Raw genomic sequence first — 21,440 nt, forward strand, 5'->3', positions numbered from 1 at the left:
AATTCTGGGCATCTAATGTACAGCATAGTGATTATGATTAATAATACTGAGGTAATATACTGGAAAGTTGCTAAGAGTGTAGATCGTCAATGCTATACATTACAAAAATGAAATGGTAGTTAGGTGACATGATGTAAGTATTAGCTACTGCTGTGGTGTTAATTATTTTGCATTTTAAAAAAAAGACAGAATGGGGGTGCCTGGGTGGCTCAGTGGGTTAAGCCTCTGCCTTCGGCTCAGGTCATGATCTCAGGGTCCTGGGATGGAGCCCCACATCGAGCTCTCTCCTCAGTGGGGAACCTGCTTCCCCCCCGCCGCCTGCCTCTCTGCCTACTTGTGATCTCTGTCAAATAAATTAAAAAATCTTAAAAAAAAATAAATGAAATTTTCATTTCACTTGTTTTAGTTTTTAGATCTTAAATATCCATTATCCTTTTTTAAGAATGGACCTTTCTTGCTGAGTTTCTCAGTCATTTTGTCCTTTATGACCTTATTTTCCTTTAATCCCTGGCATATGTTTATTATAACCTCCTTAAAATCCTTAAATGCTAATTCCAATACCTGGTCATTTTGTTTCTCCTGGCTGCTCTTCCTCATGGTGTTGGGTCATATTTTCTGGTCTTTTCACATGGCTAGTAATTGTTTAATGTTATGCTGCACACTGGTTATGGTAAGTGTAGGTATTCTCTGTCTCTCTGTTTCTCTCTCTCTCTCTATATATATACAACATATTAATTATATATTATATTATTAATATATAGTAACGTACATATTAATTCAGTGATTTTTTTGTTTGGAAGGCATCAAATTACTTTAGGTATACCATGCCTTTTTCCCCCTTTCCTAAAACAAACAAATAAAAAACTTGTTCTATAAGATCTATTTTCATTTTGAAGGTAGTCCTATGTGATAGCTCTTCCTCTGTTTTTCGATCTTCTTTCTAAAGTGTGGACGTCCTGTGATTTCAGTTGAATGCTCAGCGAGATGAGCCAACAGCTGGGGTGACTGTGCGCTCACCACACGTGCTTCTCTTAATTATCGCAATCCTGAACCACCTAGGGTTCAACATTTGTAAAGAATCAACATATATGTCGTTTCCACTTTGATTCTTTCTGGAAGCAAATGCAGGATTAGTTACTTTGTCATGGCCAGAAGTGGGAGGGTTCTGCAAAATTCCATTAAGTAATTTGTTCATATTTTGAGGTAGTGTTTCCTATAAAGCCATGCAATCCTTCTGTGTGGAATTTCTTTGCAAGACAAACCACCTGACATACAGGAAAAGAAAGAATAGTTGTCAATTATTTATTAAATGTTAGTAAAGCTTAAATTCTTTCTAATGTTAGATATGCAGTAAATATGAAAATCAGCTCTAATATTTTCCTTCCACAACCCAATGTACTGCATGCTGTGAGAGCACTCTATTTGGGAAGTCATTAGATGAAGGGATAATCCACTTTCATTTGCTGTGAATAAATTCAACCTCAGAATTTCAGATATGGATGTCAGTATCTCTAATGCCAATGATTTCATTAGCTGTTTTGGTTACAATTTCATTACTTCCTAAGCCTTTATTGTTTCTCATTTCCTATTTAATAAGTTATCATGTTTGCCCATTATAAAATTTTCTTTAAATAAAAAAGTTAAATTTAAAATGTAAAGTGTCATATGTTTGTTAAAGTAATTTTTGGAAGCATTTACTTTTTAAAAACAAATAATGCTTTAAAATAGAATTTAAATTTCCAAATGTGACATTATGTATGGAGGTCCTTTGAATCTTTCAAATGTCCTTCCAAACTGATCAACAAGTCTTCTTCTTAAAAAATAAGAATTCTTGGGGCACCTGGGTGGCTCAGTCAGTTAAGCGTCCCACTATTGATCTTAGCTCAGGTCTTGATCTCAGGATCATGAGTTCAAGCCTAGTGTTGGGCTCTATGCCCAGCACGGAGCCTACTTAAAAATAAAATTTAAAAAATTAGAATTCCAGGGTGCACCTGGATGGCTCAGTTGGTTGGTTGTCTGTCCGGGATCTGGGATCCAGCCCCACATGAGGCCTCTCTGCGGGGATCCTGTTTCTCCCTCTTCCCTGCGGGCCACTCCCTTTGCTCGTGCATCTGCTCGTTATCTCCCTGTCAAATAAATAAACAAAATCTTAAAAAAAATAAGAATTATGTAAATGCAAGAGATATTTACTGAGTGCTTCTTTTTCTGGGAAATATCCAAGCCCTTAAACCCTATGGTTTAAAGAGATAAAATCTGACATACATTTTTACAATATATAGTGCATCCTGTCCAAGGTAGATTGGAAGAGACATAAGGACCTGTTGCAAACTTGGCTGGTCCTCATCTTTACCCTGTGATTAAGATGAGGGAAAAAAAAAAATTCTCTCTAACCCTGGTTCTATCTGGTGGCTAAAGTCTCTGTGTTTTCTTGTACGTGAATCTAATTTTAGGAAGGTATCTACAGAGAAAGAGGGAAACAAAAAATTACAGAAGTAATAAAAAAGAGCTTTAAGAATAAGCATGATAATTTTATCATGTGAGTTCATTCCTAAAAACTAATGTTTCTCCTAATTTTGATTTTGTAAAACTTTCTGATAGTCTATTAGTAAATTATTTTTACTGCTCCCAAAGCTTCCTTTCAGTTTTGTTCCTTTTAATTATAAACAAAAGAATTAATGATTCATTTCATTATGCCTTAAATTTTTGTACATTAGAATCAGCAGTTTTAAGAACTCACTGTCACTTTCTTTTAGCTTCCATTAGATAAAAGTAACACCTAAATCTATAAATGAAATAGTATTTTTTGAACTACTATACTATAAAGGGAATAAAGGGAAGGGGGGGAAAAAAGAAACCCTTCATTGATTCCATTGATTTAAATTTTTGATCATGTATTACACCTGTTAAAATAACACTCAATTTTGAGTCAATAAATTCCTTCCTCTTCAAGACTTGTTAAAAAGTCACATTCTCAATGATTTCCCACTTTCTTCTTATATACACATAATATACCTTAATTTTTTCTCAAAAATAGAAAATGAATTGCATTCTTACTTTAATACTAAGACAATTTAAAATCAATTAACACTTAATTTTTTAGGTTCTAATCAGAGAACTGTATCTGAATATGATCTCCTTGTCCTTGATAAAAACATGAATAATAAAGGTAACAATTTACCCCGAATTCTGACATGTTTCATTCCCAGAGGTTTTAATTTGTTATCAATAAAATATATAATATTCTTATTCTTTAACTATGCTTAAATATATATTTATGAATATAGATATATGAAATATATATTATTGGTTGGCATGTGATTTGCATTATTCCTTAGTATATTTATAATTCTAAAGCTTATTGAAGAGTATAGATGCTACAGCCCGTGTACATGGGTTTGAATTTCAGTTCTATCACTTAATAGCTATGTTACCTTGTTGTGACATACATAACAGGCATATTACACAGGTTTTTTACCTCCATTTCCTTGCTTGCATAATGGGATAAAAATAATAACTCTATGGTTGATTTTGGAGAGAATTAAATTAGTTAATATAGGTACTATATGCACATAATACTGTTTAGTTTTAAAATTCTTTTAAAATCTTTTATTAGATTATTTTACTTAGATTTAAATATTTTTAGATTTTTTCATGTAAGACTATAAAGTACCTTATTATTCTTAATTAACACATGGTATGTCATAATTATAGATATACCATAAATTATTTGGCTATTCCCCAATTAATGAATTTCTAAAATACTTCCCATATTGTATAATTATTAATATTATTAGTATTATTATTTTATTTATTTATTTTAGAGAGAGAGGGCCGGTGCACATGAGGGAGGGAGGGGCAGAGAGAGAGGGAGAGAGAGACTCTCCAGCAGGCTCCACACTCAGCACAGAGCCCGATGTGGGGCTCGATTTCATGACCCTGAGATCATGACCTGAGCTGAAAGCAAGAGTCGATAGCTTAACCACCTGAGCTACCAGGCACCCTCCAGTATTGTACAATGATAGACAATGCATTACTGACATTACGTCTCATTGTTTAAATACTTCTTCTGTGGTATAGATACAAAATGAGTAGAGATGCTGTATATTACAGTATGCACAGTCCAAATTTTAATAGATTATAATCAAATTATTGTTATAGATGTAAGAGAGTATTCCTTTTCTCTACAATCATCAATACTTGATATAAACTTTAGTTTTTGGCAATCTCACGAGTTTTGATTTGTTGTTTTAATTTGTATTTTTAATTAATAATGAATTTTATGTTGCATTCTAATTTTTTATTTGTGTGTATGATATGTGCCCCTATTCCTGCCAATTTAACAATGGGATGTTTAGTTAATCTTATTATTATGTAGGTTTTATTTATATATTTTAGAAAACAATCTTCTACCTGCTATGTGTGTTGCAAATCTTTGGTTCACAGTCTACTTCTTAATTTTTAAGCTGATGATACCTTTAAATAGAAGTTACAATATTGATACAGATAACACCTATTAATTTTAATTTGTGTGTATTGTGAGTGTGTGTACTTACATATATACACATACACATGAATATACATAATTTTTGTAATGTCTGAGTAATTGATGAAGAAGGTTAAAATGATCTGTTGCTAAATTTACTATCATAAAATGTCATACATGTTGATTTTTTATTTATTATTAAGGCTGTAGTGATCTAGAAATATGAGAAAACGAAAATTGTTTTCTCCAGTAGGACTTCTAATTAAATTCCCAAAAAATTGTAGTCTTGGATTGATTTTAGGACTCGCTTATATCTACTTCTTAAATTTTATATATAAAGAGCAACTATCTAAGGTGTCATTGTAGAGAATTCTCAAATAATCTTTTTAAGCAGTGATTATCTTTTCTGTAAATAAGTGAATAAAATACATGTTCAAGGTAAAGATTTTTTTGAATAGTAACAGAGGAAAGTGTTAACATTTGCCTTAGGAAGTAAAAAATATGCCATATAAATGACAAATGTTGTAACCTTCACCTCTATTATGCTGGTCTTTCTTTTCCTTTTCCAGTCCTGCTAACTAAAGCACTAATTCAAATACTGCTTTCCAGAATTACTAGAATATGATATGTGTAATAGTAGACATAAAAAATGCAAGCCTGCAACTGCTCCCTATTTTTTCTTAAAATAGTTGCTAACTAGTTTTTGTATGAAATATATTTTGAGTAACTGTATTAAATCATAAAAATAAGGATTTCAGACTTTGCATTAGAAGCACGGTATACTAATCATACATGTACGAAGGAGCTTATTTTATAACCCTAAGCTAGTCACAGCATCTTTTTGGCTCATTGCGGTTGTATTGTATTCGTGAAAAGAGGCATTTGAGAGAAAATTTTCCTTCCTTAGATATTTTTTGGAAGACAACAAAAATATCCATTTCATAAATGTGATTCTACAAAGTTTGGAAATGTTGGCAATTCTGCAGACACTAGGTTAGCATTAAATGTCATTTCATTCAGTCATTCATTCTTACTCTCCTTCATTCATTCGCTTGTACCTTTAAAAGAAATGTACAAATACTTAATCAGGAGGATGTTTCATAACAGGTGTTGGCCCTTAGCAAGGTGCAAGTTGGGCGTGACCTCTAACTTCAAACATGCGAGTCCAAAAGGAGTGATCACCACTAAATTAGTAATTAAACAGATGAAATCTTCTAGACAACAATAAAGAACTACAGACATTATGTCACCTCGTCGTAGGAGGTACCTAAATCATTCCGGGGGATAGACAGCTAGAAGTTTCTCATGTACATTTGAAAGTCAAGGGGAAGTTGTTCCCAGCAGACCAAATCACGTGTGTCTCAGGTCTGAGACGGGAAGCAGCTCGGGAAGCAGGTGGGGCGTGAGAGAACTTGTGACTTGAGGACAGCGAGGGTGGTGAGAGATGCTCCGGACAGATTCCGCAGAGGCCCAGGTGCTGGCTGCCTTCTGGACTCTGCTTTTATGCCAGGGGAGATTGCAAACCATTGGTGTATTTCAAGAAAGGAAGTAAAAGCATCCCATTTTATTTTAAAGGATCCACCAGGGTAGATCATTGAAGAATGATAGACCATGTAGCCATGGTCTGTGTATGACTTGGACTCTTTAAACGTCACGGCTCACTCTCGTTTAGAACTAAATTTTTATGTGCCAGGCTGTGTGTAAAGAATTTTTTTTGGGGGGGTATTATTTCCACATAATAACATTAAAGAAGAAACTGCTCGTTTATGTATGGGGAGACCTGGAGCTCAAGAGAGGCTAAATAATTTGCTCAAGGTCATAAAGTGGGTAACTGGACAAACTGGGAGAGAACAATAAATGGTCTGTCTTCAGAATGTTTGCTCTCACTCAGACATTATGGAGACCAGCTTTTAGGCAGAAAGATAGTGTGCAGGAGATAATTTACGATAGATTTATAGGCTGAATTAATTGATTGACCCACTGATCATGTGCAATAAAGAGAAGAGGGCTCACTTTTGGTAGCTGGGTGCACAGTGATAAGACAGATGGAAATAAGATACCTTAGTGCAAATGTAGATTTTAAAGAAAATTACAGATTATGAATTATGGATTGAGTTGCCAGTGAGATGCCAAGGAACGGTGTGCATGAGGCAACTGGCCACCACAATCTGCTACTCAGAAGGGAGGCCCTCCTCAAAGTAACAACTTGGAACTTGGAATAATAGATGTAGAGCTGCTCCCTGTATCTCGAGGCACCGTCGAGATAAGAGAGTGTGAAGAGTGTCTAGGCACTGCAGAAACACGGCCAAACAACACAGAGCCAATGGCCTGCTTCGGCTTTCACTTTAGAGGCCCCCAAATTGCTTACTGCAATATTGCATTAGGCCCGTGACTCGAATCCCTATTCCCATACAGTTCTACAACTGTTTGCCCCTGAACATACTTTTTCTATGTTGCGTATCACCTCCAATTGCAAAAACAGGAAGTACATCACAGAACACATTTTACAGATGGTGCTTGTGCAAATCGAGTGCTGACCCAATGCGAGTTCAGGATTTCAGTGTGCCACATGTCACCACCATCTCTCCTCTCTCTTAGGCTGATGCGAGGAATAGATTTTGACCACCGACAGTCAATAAATACTGCAGTATCAGTTTTTTTTCCCCCACCACATTTCCAAGAATCCATGGTGAAAACTGGTTCTTGTTTTTTTTAGTTTCAGAATAGCATATAGTTTCCATGTATGGTGGGAGATGTTCAGGGAAATGTTGAAACATTCGTGAATCAGTATGCTGGGACTGCCAAAACAAAACGTCCCACACTGGGTGACCTCGACAATGGAGATGTATATTCTCAGAGTTCTGGAATCTAAAAGCCCAAGGTCAAGGTGACATCAGGATAGCTGTTTGGTGAAACCTGTGTCCTTGATTTGCAGAAGGCACTTCCTTACTGTGCTCATACCTGGCATTTTTTCTCTGTGCTCACCAAGAGGGCAAGATCTCTGGAGCGCTTCCTCTTCCTAGAAAGACAGTTGACCCAGAGGGTTAGGACCCCACCCCTGGGATTTCATTTAACTTTTATTGCCTCCCTACAGGCTCTGTCTCCCAGTGCAGTCACACTGGGAGTCAGTAGGGCCTCAACATGTGAATTTTAGAGGGACACAGTTCTGCACAAAATGAGTAACAATCCACTGTGGGTGATTCTGCTAACTGAAGAAGTCTTTGAATAATATGATTCCATGTCCAATTGAAATGAAAATGTGCCTAGATACATGCGTGTGAAGCGATTTCTGTTAACAGGAAAACAAATTCAAATGATCAGCTGTAGCGCATTTTCAATGTGCAGTATTTCAAAAAAATAAAATCTTTTAGGAAAATATCTGAATTTCAAAAAAAAAAAAAAAAAATCCCAAGCATAAAAATAGCTAAGAAAACAATGCAGTACAGGAAGAAAAATATCTCAGAAGTAGTTTCAAGAAGAAGGCTGAGAACCAGGAAACTGATGTAAAGAGTTACTGAAATCATGAATTTTAATTATAGGAAAGGTAAAATATGTTAGGAATGTTTTATAGCAATAAAACAGGTAAAAAAAATTAACGCCTGAAGTAACAGCTAACAGTCAACATCAACTAAGGACATATGTTCCAGAAAACATTAGTTTGAAGTAGGGAAAGGCTAACATTTCTTCAGAGTTTGGCCTAGTTGTTATAGACCATGAATTCATTTTATTGTCACACAGAATATCGGTACTTCAAAATTCACAAGAGTGAGGTTAAATTTATCTTTGTTTAAGAATGACTATTATTGGGGCGCCTGGGTGGCTCAGTGGGTTAAGCCGCTGCCTGCGGCTCAGGTCATGATCTCAGAGTCCTGGGATCGAGCCCCGCATCGGGCTCTCTGCTCAGCAGGGAGCCTGCTTCCTCCTCTCTCTCTCTGCCTGCCTCTCTGCCTGCTTGTGATCTCTCTGTCAAATAAATAAATAAAAATCTTAAAAAAAAAAAAAAGAATGACTATTATTATTTGCTATATCAACAAGTGGGATCACCTTGTTAATCACCTTTAGAAACTTTGATTTTTACCATCAAACATTTATTTCTGTTTATTTATGCTTTCTCTGATTATCTCTTTCTTATTTCCAGTGAAACTAGTTTGAGCTTAACAGCCTTGAGAAGGGCAATCGTGTCTCTTTGGAGAGTCATCAGGAAACCCTTGATGCTGTCAGTTCTCTGGTAGATGAAAAAAGGTGCAAACTCTTCTTTCCGCTTTAGAAATTTCAAGACCATCATTTCTGCGGAGTCTCTCGTTACTGTCAGCCTTTGATATTAGAAATGAAGTCCATTAGCTAAACCTGGTTCCCTTTTTCCAGCACATTTTATACACTGTGTAGGCTGGGGCTGGTAATAGAGGAAGTATTTTCATCAAATATAAATAAACCACATACAATTTTAAATCTAGAAATGTTATGATAACATACACATTATTTCTTTATATTTACATGAGGTTATCAACATTTACAAAGATTTTCTACTTGTAGAAAGATTTATAATTAAAAAGGCTGCTGTGCATGTAATTGCTGTTAAGAATATCTATAGCCTAAATAATTGTATTATGTACTCAATTAACATTTTGCATAAAAAGTATCAATAATAATAATAATGTCATGGCTTTTCTCCAGCAAAAGTAACCTGCATCAATCATTTGTGAGTTTTCAGGAAATATGCTCAAAATAAAGACTGCCAGATTCTTGACTAGAACACATAGTAGAAATGATGAAATTCACGACCTTCAAGTTTTCCAGGTTTATCAAATATTTATCATCGTGTCCCATGATGAAGCTGTCACATAATGCACGGGGACCATCAGCTCTCTTCACTTTAGTCCTTGTTTTCTCATTCATTTATTCCTTGTCAGGTTCTTTTCTAGTGATTTCAGAGAATTTGGAGTCTCTGCAGTAGTCCTATGGACTTTTAGCGACTATATTTAAAGGAAGCTTTCTAATAAATATCTCTGTCCAATGCCCAATGACAGGGCAGTGCAGTAACCTACTGGCCGACGGGAAGGACTGGGAGAAATGAGCTTTCGCTGTTTCCCGTCTTTCCCTGAGTGCTCCCGGACTGCTGTCTCTACTGGGCTTGCTGTTGAGACAGGTTTTGTTGATGACTTCTTTTATCAGGAAATTCAACAGCCCTCAGTGAAGATCGTTTACAGTCCCACAAGACCAAACTTCATTACCAATAATTCACTGTTAGTGGCTAGAGCAGAGTGGGCACCTCTAACCATTTTCCTCCTCCTACTCTTACATAGGCTTCCTGTGCATCCTACAGCATAACTCACAGTGGGATCAATGCGAGCAATGCTAAACCCGTAAAGCCAAAGTGTAGCAAAGGCATTCATTTTTATGCCATTTCAAAAAAATTAAACATACCGCCTATCTAAAAATATTAGATACTAGAGGATATATAGTCATTTAAAGTGTTGGTAAGTACGAATGTCACAGGGAACCACTGGAAATATTGGTGCATATTTTCCAGTCCATATTGTGTGTGTGTGTGTGCATGTGTTTTGTAATAATAAAACAAATTCCATATATATGTGTATTTTCTATAGTTATATCACGAATTACATACATATATGTGTGTGTATCTCCTGTAATTACATCACAAATTACATACACACACACATACATACATACTTCACAAACAGATCATCATGTTCAACACATTGCCAAAATACTGATTTTAAGGCTAAGCTAAGGTACAAGTGAAGGGTTGTGCAATGGAAGATGCCAAAAAGTATGGAAAAAGACATATCTCCAAGCAGAAAATTCAGTTCAACCTGTTGCTAACAGCAGTTGATCAGACTTTTAGGTTTTGTGTTTTTTGCTTTTTTTTTTCCTCCCCCCTCCCACCGGGAGTTGAACGGCATCATTTTGGACTTTGGCTATTATCGCTGCAGGTGCCTTGATTTCTCCTCCGCATTATAATTACCACGAAAGGACATGGGAGGTGGTAAAGCACTATTCTGTCTCATTTCCTTTGATTTTCTTCTTCAGAACTTATTTTTTCCCTTTAAACCTTTGCTCCACATCCTTTATTTGTGTTACTGCACAAGCTGTGGGACATAATAAGCCGCGTTTTAGCACCATTCTGTTCTTTACTCATGGTGTATAAATCACAGCAGAGTTGCTAACAGCTTGTGACTGACAATCTTCCTTGATAGACAATCTGTGATCCTTTCAGCCTTTTACTAATAAGCTCATTAGGCGAGAATGGCTAGAAATCCTTTCTGGGATATAGCAATGAACCGCAACAAATTCAGTGCATGTCTGACCACTCAAATTTTAGAGAATCAATCTTTCCTCAATCAAAACTTTGTCAAGACCTGCTGAATGTCTGCTGAAGGTTACTGATTTTTTTTTTTAATAAAAGTTTGTCAGAAAAATCGAGGAAGCTTTCCAATCTACTAAAAGTCAAAGAAATTTTTCTGAATCATTGTTTTTTTTTTAATTTTTGTGAATTAACGTCTGAAACATGTTTTTTGAATGCTCAGAGTTGTCTCGACTTTCAAACTGAAAGTGAGAATTTGCTGCTCAGTAATGCAGAGACCAAAAGAGATAAGAAATAGAGTTTGATGAAGTTATTCAGATTTATATTATTTATTAGACTCATTTGCATCTTGTAATAAATAGGGAAAAGTTTCCTGAAAGTTACATAATTACAATAAGAATTGTTTGTTTTATGCACAGTAGTTCGTGATAAATATTCACTTATTGAAAATATATCAATGTAAAGTTTATGCACTCATATGTGCATTTAATACAATTATATTATAGTTTTTTTTTTTTTTTAACTAAATTTTATTCTGAGATTCATACCACAAAATAAAGATCTGGTCCCAGTTTTATCACTGAACTGCATTAGTTAAAATCTATCCCTGATACAAATGATTTGCTATGGTACTTTATTAATACCACATTCTAAAAACAGGATTGATAGAAGCTATCAGAAAATGCACAAAAGCTATTATCCTCTCTATTCATGGAGTTACTCAAATCTGTAGAATTTGGGAAAATACAAATCAGAGAACCAAAGGAGGTACAATGAAGGAAGGTTATGTTAGAAGGAAATCAAAGAAAGGGATAGTGGTCAATTGATTAGAACTAGAAATTAGATAAGCCCTGTATGTCCTTTACATGTTTAATTTGATTGACATAGTCTTTTAGTATAATACTGATGGTCATGTTACATTGTGATCTACAGTGTTCAAGTATTTTTTTAAATAAATCAGCAAACAAAACAAAATTAAATTAAAACTAAAATGTCCTTTGGCAAAAAATAATAAATTCAAATATATATCAAGGTAGGAAGTAGTAAATATTGTTCACTTTTTTTTAAAAAAAAGGATTTATTTACTTATTTTAGAGAGAGAGAGAGTGAGAGAGAGCAAGCATGAAGTGAGGAGGGGGAGAGAGAAGGGGAGAGAGAGAATCTCAAGCAGACTCTCTACTGTGTATGGAGTCCAACATAGGGGCTCAATTTCATGACCCAGAGATCATGACCTAAGCTGAAATTAAGAGTCCAACACTTAACCCACTGAGCCACCCAAATGCTCCAGCAATGTTCAACTTTTTAAGTATTTGAGAAATTAGAAATATTTTACAAATGTAACTCATTCCATTATTAAGACCAGAAGTGGTAAGTCTTAGATTTGTACTGTTTCAAAAGTAAATGTCAAGGAACTCTGTGTTTGAAATTCTAATTCTTATCAATCTCACAAGCAGAAATATGCCCAACAGAAGTGTATCAGCAAATAAGACTTATCAACTGAAAGGCATGATTCGTAACCATTGTCAAGGTGACCTGACTTCATGAGATTGATGTTCTACTGCGCCTGTCTGTTCCCATTAACATTCAAATTGCCTATATCATCAAACTTGGACATGATATTTAAACATCTCACCACCCCTGTTATTTGCATAGTTTTTGGCAAGATTCTCTGTCTGCAAATAAGTAAAAACACGATATTAATTTGTAAGCTTACCAAACTCCAATAAATTATTATGTTACAAATTACTAAAGTGATCACTCATTTCCTCTCATTTTCATTTTTCTCTAGGGAATATAGAGGAGCAGTTAATTACTAAGTCACTATTATTTACAATGATGTTAAGACATTTTATGGCATTATAAATATAGTCTAAAATTCCATTTAGAAAAGCATATTATTTCTAAACACATAAATATCATTTTATTTTTATCATTTTATTATAATTCTAATTAAGTAGATATTACCTAACATTGAGGTAATTGGTTGTATGGAGTACAAACAGTAGTGGTAAAGCCCTTGGAGTTTACATAAAACAAATCTTATGAAAATTGATTAAAGCTGACAAATTACCAACAGAAGAAATGAACTAAATTTGTTCAACAAACTAGAAATAAAGACTAAAGGAAAATCAACAAAATTAAAATTTTTATGACTTACTGCTATATAGAATCTTTCCAAGCCTACTACTGAAAGTGAATTTAACACTTAGTGCCCCATTAAAAAAAATAAAATGTTCTTATTCTGAGACTCAAAACCACTGTATTTCTTCTAGTAGGGAAACAAAACAAAACACCTCCAAGAAGTGGAGAAAATGCATAGCAGAGATAATCTGATAAACACTTTGGTGTGTACGAAGTAGCTCCATACAATGGAAAGGTACATTGGAGGTCTCTCTGCATCTCTTCTTCTTCCCGTCCTTCAACTCCCAGACCCATCATCGAGAAAGCATTCTTTCCTAAAATTTGCAAAGAAAGTCAAGGAAAAACATTTTTAAAGGTACTACTCACTCTTTCAAAATCCCACTAACAGAAATAAAAATAAGCGAAAACTCTCTTTTCAACAAGTAACTACACACACAGTAACTATTACCATACTTTTGAGTCCCCTGAAACAGAAGAATCTAGGCTTGAGCAAAGACATAGCCTGAGAACAAGTGTAAAATAGTCTTCAAGCAGAAGGCACATGACCCTAAATTTGGGTGTCATCATCTGAAAAGTCCTAGACCAAAACCACGGACACAACAAAGTGACCATGGAAGAACCCAACGTGATATTAAAGCAATTTGAATGGACAATTTCAGAGTGTGTGAGCTCAAGGTAGCACAGGCTAGACCATACTCTTCCTAACATCTCACCTGCTCTCGAGGTACTGGTTGGTGCAGAGGGTGGTGCAGAGTGAGGGGCACGGCTCAGGGGATCCTGTGCCCATGGCCATTACATAAACAAGGAGGAAATAATCACAAAGCACATAATCTCAATAAGGACTTGATTTCAAAATACATAAAGGACTCCTTCTGCTCAATAATTAGAAGACATCCCACCCAAATGTACTCTAAAATTAGTGCTTTTAAAGAATTTCATCGGGTGCCTGGATGGCTCAGTCTGTTAAGTGCCAGCCTTCGGCTCAGATCTTAATCCTGGAATCCTGGGTTGGAGCCCCGAATCGGGCTCTCTGCTCAGCCGGTTGTCTGCTTCTCCCTCTACCTCGCCCCACCTGCCTGTGATCTCTCTCTCTCTCTCTCTCAGTCATGCTCTCTTTCTCTCTCAAATAAATACATCTTTAAATAAGATAAAATAAGGAATTTCATCATCACCAGTCATTAAGGAAGTGAATATTAATACCACAAGGAGATATTATTTTACACCTACCAGAGTGGCAACAGTACAAAAGAAAGAAAATAACAAAAATTGACCAGAAACAGAGTTAGGGAAATCCTCATATATGACCAGTAGGAATGCAAGTGTTGCAGCTACTTTGGAAAAGAGTTTGGAATTTTCTGAAAAACTTGAACATGTATTTGCCACAAACCCCAGCAATTCTACTCCTAGGAATCTACCCGAGGGGAAAAAATTGAAAACATACACCCCACAATGATTTATATCTATCAATAATTATAATTATTCACAATAGTTCCAAAATGGAAATAATACAAATGCCCATTAGCTGACAAATGGATAAACACAATGTGATATATCCAGGCAATGGAATAATATTCAGCAATAAAAAATGAATATGTGATGAGTTATAAGCTACACCATAGCTGTACCTAAATACTTTATGCTAGGTCACAGGGAGGAAAACATTCTATAAAGTTTTAGGCTTGCCATGCACATAAAATCTCTGTAACATTTTTTTTTTCTTTTCTTTTCTTCCAACAACCCTTAAAAAGGTAAAAATTCTTAGCTTCCAGGTGATGGGCTTTATTTGGCCCACAGGCTACAGTAGAAGAAGCCACATATGAACAAGCACAAAGTTCAAAGGAAGATCTCTAGTGTGCTACCTTTTGTAAAAGAAGAAAGTTGGGATAAGAAATACACCTGTATATGCTCATTTGTGCAAAAAAAGAAACACAAGGAGGATGAATCTGTACCAGATGGGCTCGGTTCTCTGCAGGGGGCTTGGGACAATGGGTAAAAAGGACGAGAGAGGGACACTGCTTTGAGTGTATCTTCCTATAGAGTTGTAACTTCTAGAATCATACACAAAAATCAAATCAAATCCACAATGAAGGTGGGCAACAGGTGGACCACAAATACAAACAAATAAATCCTACCATATTTAAAATGAGTATTAGAACTATGCTAACAGAGAGAAAAGACTAGACCAGGTATATATTGAAAACCATATCTACCCTGAGGCTAAAGACAAAATGAACTATAAGCAAATATGCAGTTTTTCTGTGAATTGGAAAAAATATTTTTAAGTTTAAAAAATGATTTATTTATAAAGCATTTTAAGATTATTTTCAAAGGACCTGTCAGCCTCCTATGTTGTTGGTGGGAATGCAAGCTTATGCAGCCACTCTGGAAAACAGTATGGACATTCCTCAAAAAGTTGAAAATAGAGCTACCCTAAGACCCAGCAATTGCACTATTGGGTATTTACCCTAAAGATACAAATGTAGTGATCCAAAGGGGCACATAGACCCCAATGTTTAAAGCAGCAATGTTCACAATAGCCAAACTATGGAAAGAGCCTAGATGTCCATCAACAGATGAATGGACAAAGAATATGTGATATATATATATATATATATATATATATATATATATATATATACATATATATATATATATATATATATATGCAATGGAATATTATGCAGCCATCAAAAACCCCAATATCTTGTCACTTGCAATGACATGGATGGAACTAGAGGGTATGATGCTAAGCGAAATAAGGCAATCAGAGAAAGACAATTACCATATGAAGTCACTGATAAGAGGTATCTGAGAAACAAGACAGAGGATCATAGGGGAAGGGAGGGAGAAATGAAACAAGATGAAACCAGAGAGGGAGACAAGCCATAAAAGACTCTTAATCTCAGGAAACAAACTGAGGGTTGCTGGAGGGAAGAGGGTTAGGAGGGATAGAGTGGCTGGATGATGGACATTGGGGAGGGCATGTGCTATGGTGAATTGTGTAAGACTGATGAATCACAGACCTGTACCCCTGAAACAAATAATACATTATATGTTAATTTTAAAAATCCTAAAATACCTCAAATAACCCCCCAAAAAATAGATAGATAGATAGATAGATAGATAGATAGATAGATAGATAGATAGAAGGTGAGGTAATCAGCAAGTCACATTATCTGTACCCCAAAACAATTTCTTAACTTGTGGTACAGGCAGTTGTCAGGTTTTTGTGATAGTTTGAGAAAGGAATGGTAATAGATACAATAAGTAACACAGTTATTTAAATTCATCATCTATTTTCCTCTTTTTCTCTTTTTTTCCTACTAACAAGTCTTCTGTTAGGTGTTTTGGCACCAGACAAGATGGCAGGGTGGTAATTGAAGACTTGGAGTAAGTCAAGTCTGGAAGTAAAATTTGCCTCCACTTATCAGAATCTGAACCCTAGAAAATTTCCAGAAACTCTCAGGTCCTCAGTTTCTTTTCTCTAAGTTAAAATGAGCAATCTTCTAGGTTAGAAGCTGCAAACCTGAAGTTCGATAATTAATTTCAAGCACCAAAAATAAATCAAAGTTTCTGATTGGCTTTTGAGAAATGAAATGAAAATTATTTTCATTTATTTGTATTTGGGAGTGAGTAGATTGCCTTTTGTAACTCTTATTGTGCCAACAAATGGACAGACTAAGGGATTCTGTACAATTAATTCCAGGTTTCAGAAGCAAAAATGGAGAAGCTGTCTCTTTCTAAGTAGATGTACTCTCTCTTAGATCCGCGGGGAACAAAACAAAACATTTGGGAGGAAAGAGGATGTGGGCAGTAACAGAGACACTGAGAAGAGAAAATGTCTTTAAGTGAAAAATCTGTTGTGCAACTAGGAGAGAAAGCAATGTCATGGGATAAAGTAATGAAAATTCCTTTAAGCCAACAAATGATAAATTGCCATAAGAGCCTTTTAGCTACAACACTAGGTTTAATCATGTTGGAAACTAAAAGGATCCTAAATGCATAAAATTTTCCTTAACCAAAACGAAATTACACCATCAAACGTGAATGCTCCGTACGCAAGACAGTGCAAACTGGAATATTTATGAGACTCCATTTGTAAATGACACAATGTGATCGCTGGAAACGTGACTAAATATGCAATTCAAAAAAAAAAAAAAGCCAAGTAGACATTTTAGTCTTGGGAGCTCGGGAGAGTTCTGAGGCATCTAAGTGCTCTATACAGCCTAGGGAAATGGGAAACACCATTTTTGGAAGGAGAGGAATGTTATAGTTCAGGATCTATTTTTTTTCCACCTGTGAAATTTTAAGTTTCAAATAAAGGTCTTGGTCCCTCTTTTTCTAAAGGTCTATTCTGTGTAAAGATAACTAACTAATGAACTATGTAATATACTATATAAAAATAAATCAAATTGATTTTAACAATGTTTAAAAAGAATTTAGCATAAGAAATAGATAATAAAATGAATGGACTGCTCAAGAGATCATCCTCCACAGATAGCATGATCACGTTAAAATACAGAAAAAGATTTTGAAAAGTTACATGCCTAGATGCAAACCCTTACGTCCATGAAGTCAGATCTTTAGTGATATTTTATTCTATGTCACACTTTGTTCTTCTGTGTTTCCTCAGATTTTGTGTAGTGAAATATGTAGATTCATCCTTTACTAAGATCTATCAGCATCTGTGGTATATAATGTTGATGACAATACATTTAGGGTGTTTCGATAATGACACAAAGCAATGGATATGGAAAACCTAGAACACCTCAATATTAAGTGTAGACATATAGTACAGGGGGTCCTTCTTCTGCTACTTGAAGCTGATTCTCGTTCTTTGTGAGTCATTAGCAACCCCCGGAAGGCTTGCAATTCAGTCTTACACACACCTTCTGTTTCCATCACCTGCCCTTACAAACAGTCCGGCTGAGTCACAAGAGGAGCGCTGGGAAGGAGTCTCTGCTCCAGCGTCTCTCGCTTTTCATAAACCTGGATCCAGTCTTTCTTTGCCCTGACAAGATAAACTATGCTCTGATGCATTATTCCACTTGTAAGAGGTACCGGAGTGACAAGAAAATGACCTACCTAATCTCCTTTTATTGTTTCCTAGTATGCAGGAAGATAAGCTAATACCCTAAGCTCAAAATAAGTTACACACATAGTAAAAACCCAGGGAAAGATGGAGTCTGTTTGTCAGTATGTGCTTAGCCGTCTCCACAGGGTCGTAGCTTTACGGTGGATGTTTGGTCCTGTAGCTGTAGCAAAGTAAACGCTCCAAATCCCCTCAGTGACTGTGGGAGGACTTATCGCATCTCTGCAGAACCGCTAGGAAAATCTACCGCTGGGACCAAGGACGGTAAAAGAGTAGGGAGGATTTTCCTTTCATCTCTCATTTGCTTGCCACCTCCGCTACTCCCCAATGACTCTTAGAGGATCATGATAAGATTATCTGTTGAATGAACTTTTTAGTTACAGTTTTTAAAATTATTTTTCACTTCTCATGTCACCTTTGTACATTCCGAGTGATTCATTGTGTGTAGACCATGTTTTTTGATAAACGCTTAAAACACTAGCCATGTAAAAATTATTTTTAGTAGGCAGTTCCCTGATTAGTCTGTATTTTATTGGCCTGTGGGAAAATGGTCTCCATTAACCACGCACCTGTGAGGCCAATCACGTTCTATATTACCTATTTTCTCATTTACTGTGCACCGGCAGATGAAACGCTAACAAGTTGTCCAGCAGTTGGGAGTTTCCTTTTTGTTCTCCATGTCACGCTGGGGACAGCCTTTCCACAAGCCCTCCCCCACCTCTTTCACCCCCTACAAGAACTGGCCACGTGGTCAAGGGGTGCGGCTAGCAGGCTTCTATGCCAGGCTCCTGAAGTCTTCTGTGATAGTCCTCCTAGCTCATTGGTCACCAGAGGTAGACCAGTAGACTGGCTGGTAGATTGGCCAGGTAGACCCCAGGGAGGGGCAGAGCCTAAGCAGTGAAGGACCCTCCCTGCTCCCTGCCAACCTACCCACCTCTAAGCTACGTTAAGACACTTGTCAGGTCGGACACTGAGATTTGGAAGTTCTATGTTACGGCACTTAGCACATTCTACAGACATGTCTTCTGCTGGGCATGGTGTCAAATCATACAGGAGCTATTCCCGCCTTAACAAATGTGCTCGAGGCACGCGGTCCCATAAACCAGAAGCTCATGTGTCAGCTTGCACTTTTAATGATGTCATGGGCAACAAGCCGCCATAATCAAATATGAGCCATTACATTTCTGATTCCATTTACATAATATAAACCACATGGGGTGGAGAGGTTATATCTGGAGCAGGAGAGGATGATTAGGTTTTTTTAGAACAAAAATTGCACATAGAAAGTATAATCAGGATTGGATTGGCTCACAGAACAAAAAGGTCTTCTCTGCTGGAGGGTGGCCTTAGAGGTCTGAGAGAACCTGAGGTTCGCTCTCCGTGGCCCTTCCGCTCCTCTGAAGCTGGTGTCCTCTTTCTATTTCCTTTAGAGGCTTAGGAGAATTCATAATTTATTATTATTTTCATTTAAAGTTGCATGCCTGTTTTCGAAAATACATTATTTGTGGTAATTTGTGCGACACTCTGAAGAGCACTAGAAGAAACAAACTATTCTAAGTAAATATGTAATCCGGGATGCATCGCACTTTAAAAACTAACAGGTGTTTCCTTGTTTTGTAAATAGGTACCTGGTATACCATAGGGACTCTGTCCCTTACACATGTGCACGTTCACACATGTGCACTCATATACACGCAGGGATAATCACTAAAGAACAAGCCGGCCTCTCAGGCGGTTGATTCAGTGCTGAGGGTGTATCTCTCCCGGGGTCTCTGCCCCACTTTCTCTTATTCTAATGAAAACGACAAACAACAACAGAGCAGAAGATTTAGAGGGGGACCCTCAGGGCACAATATGACCTGTGACAGGGGTTTCCCTCTCCTCACGGAAGCCCTCTGAATTACTTGGAGAGAAAGGAAAAATTACATTTTGTGGGATACATGCCACGTTGTTTTTTTATGACACTCCTTTCCAACGTTCTATCACTTACCATTCCCCACACTTATCAGCGAGGACTCGTTTTTGTTATTCACTGTTTTGAGAATATTAAATCTATCAAAATGTACTTAACCATCAGCTGCCAGAGTGGTGGTCGGTCTCAGAGGAACCCAGGGGGGTCGGGGGGCCCCTCTCTAGTCCAGCCCAGCTCCCGCCAGCCCGGGGAGGGGGCACAAACATCATGGGCAGTTTCAAATCCTCAACAAGTTATAGGTCTGCTTGTAGGTAGGATGTAAAAAAGCCACAAGAGAAGATTGCTCCCACCTGAAAGAGGGGAAAAAAATCACCTTTCAGATCCATCAGAGTGAAGTTCACGTGGTGAACGGGTTTCTAAAGGTGATAAAAGGCCTTCTGAAGAGAGACAGGTCACAGGAAATTGTTTCACCTTTGGCAGAGCATTGGCAGAAGAGTTGGCAACCATAAGACCTGGTTAGAAAAAAATCAAATGAAATTTTAATGAATTCTTAAAGGACAAATGCGGGCGAGCATAAAAGTTTATGATCCCTGAGAGCCTCTGACGACAGAGGGGGGTCTGCCCCTGCTAGCCACTCTTTTCCAGGTGGCTCTAACAGGTTTTTATCAGAAAGATAAGATGAGTGATCTGAGAGACAAAAATGAGTAATCATATAAAAGATTACAATAATATTCTCAAAGAACTGGCCCTGATTAAAAATTTTAGAGCAGTCCATACAAACCGTAACAGAATAGACATTATTTTCAAGTGCACACAGAATATTCACCAACATGGAGTATACTGAGGGCCAAAAAACAATTCTCAATAAATTAAAAATGGTTACTATACTCCAAAGGGTGCCATTGGGCACAATAGCATAAACATATAAATCAAAAACAAAAATACTTTTAATTTCCTAAAATATTATAATATTAAGAAAGATATTTCTAAGCCTAAAATTCAAGAAATAACCCATAGGAAAAATTGGCAAATAATTCGCACTAGACAAAAATGAAAACATTAGTATATTAAATATATAAACTTCAGCTAAAGTAGTGTTCAGATGCCTATAGCTTTAAATGCCTGTCTTGGAGGAGAAGGACATTCTCAATGAATAGTGTAAGCTTAAACTTCAAGAAGTTTTGTTTTGTTTTGCTTTGTTTTTAAGCAGGAGGGGCAGAGAGAGAGGGAGAAACAGACTCCCCACTGAGCAGAGAGCCTGTCATGGGGCTCAATCCTGGGACCCTGGGACAATGACCAGAGCAGACGCTTAACTGACGGAGCCCTCCAGGCACCCTTAAACTTCAAGAAGTTAATAATAAAAAGCAAAATAGGTCCAAAGTGAGCAGAAGGAGGGTGTAGTAGATAGAGCACTAAAATGGTGCCCGAATGACTTATGCCATTGTATATACCACCACCCCTCCCCCCACCTCAAGTGTGGACTGAA

This window comes from Enhydra lutris, unplaced genomic scaffold, assembly GCF_002288905.1.
Source record: "Enhydra lutris kenyoni isolate GAN:26980312 unplaced genomic scaffold, ASM228890v2 scaffoldscaffold36, whole genome shotgun sequence".
NCBI classification, from domain to species: domain Eukaryota; kingdom Metazoa; phylum Chordata; class Mammalia; order Carnivora; family Mustelidae; genus Enhydra; species Enhydra lutris.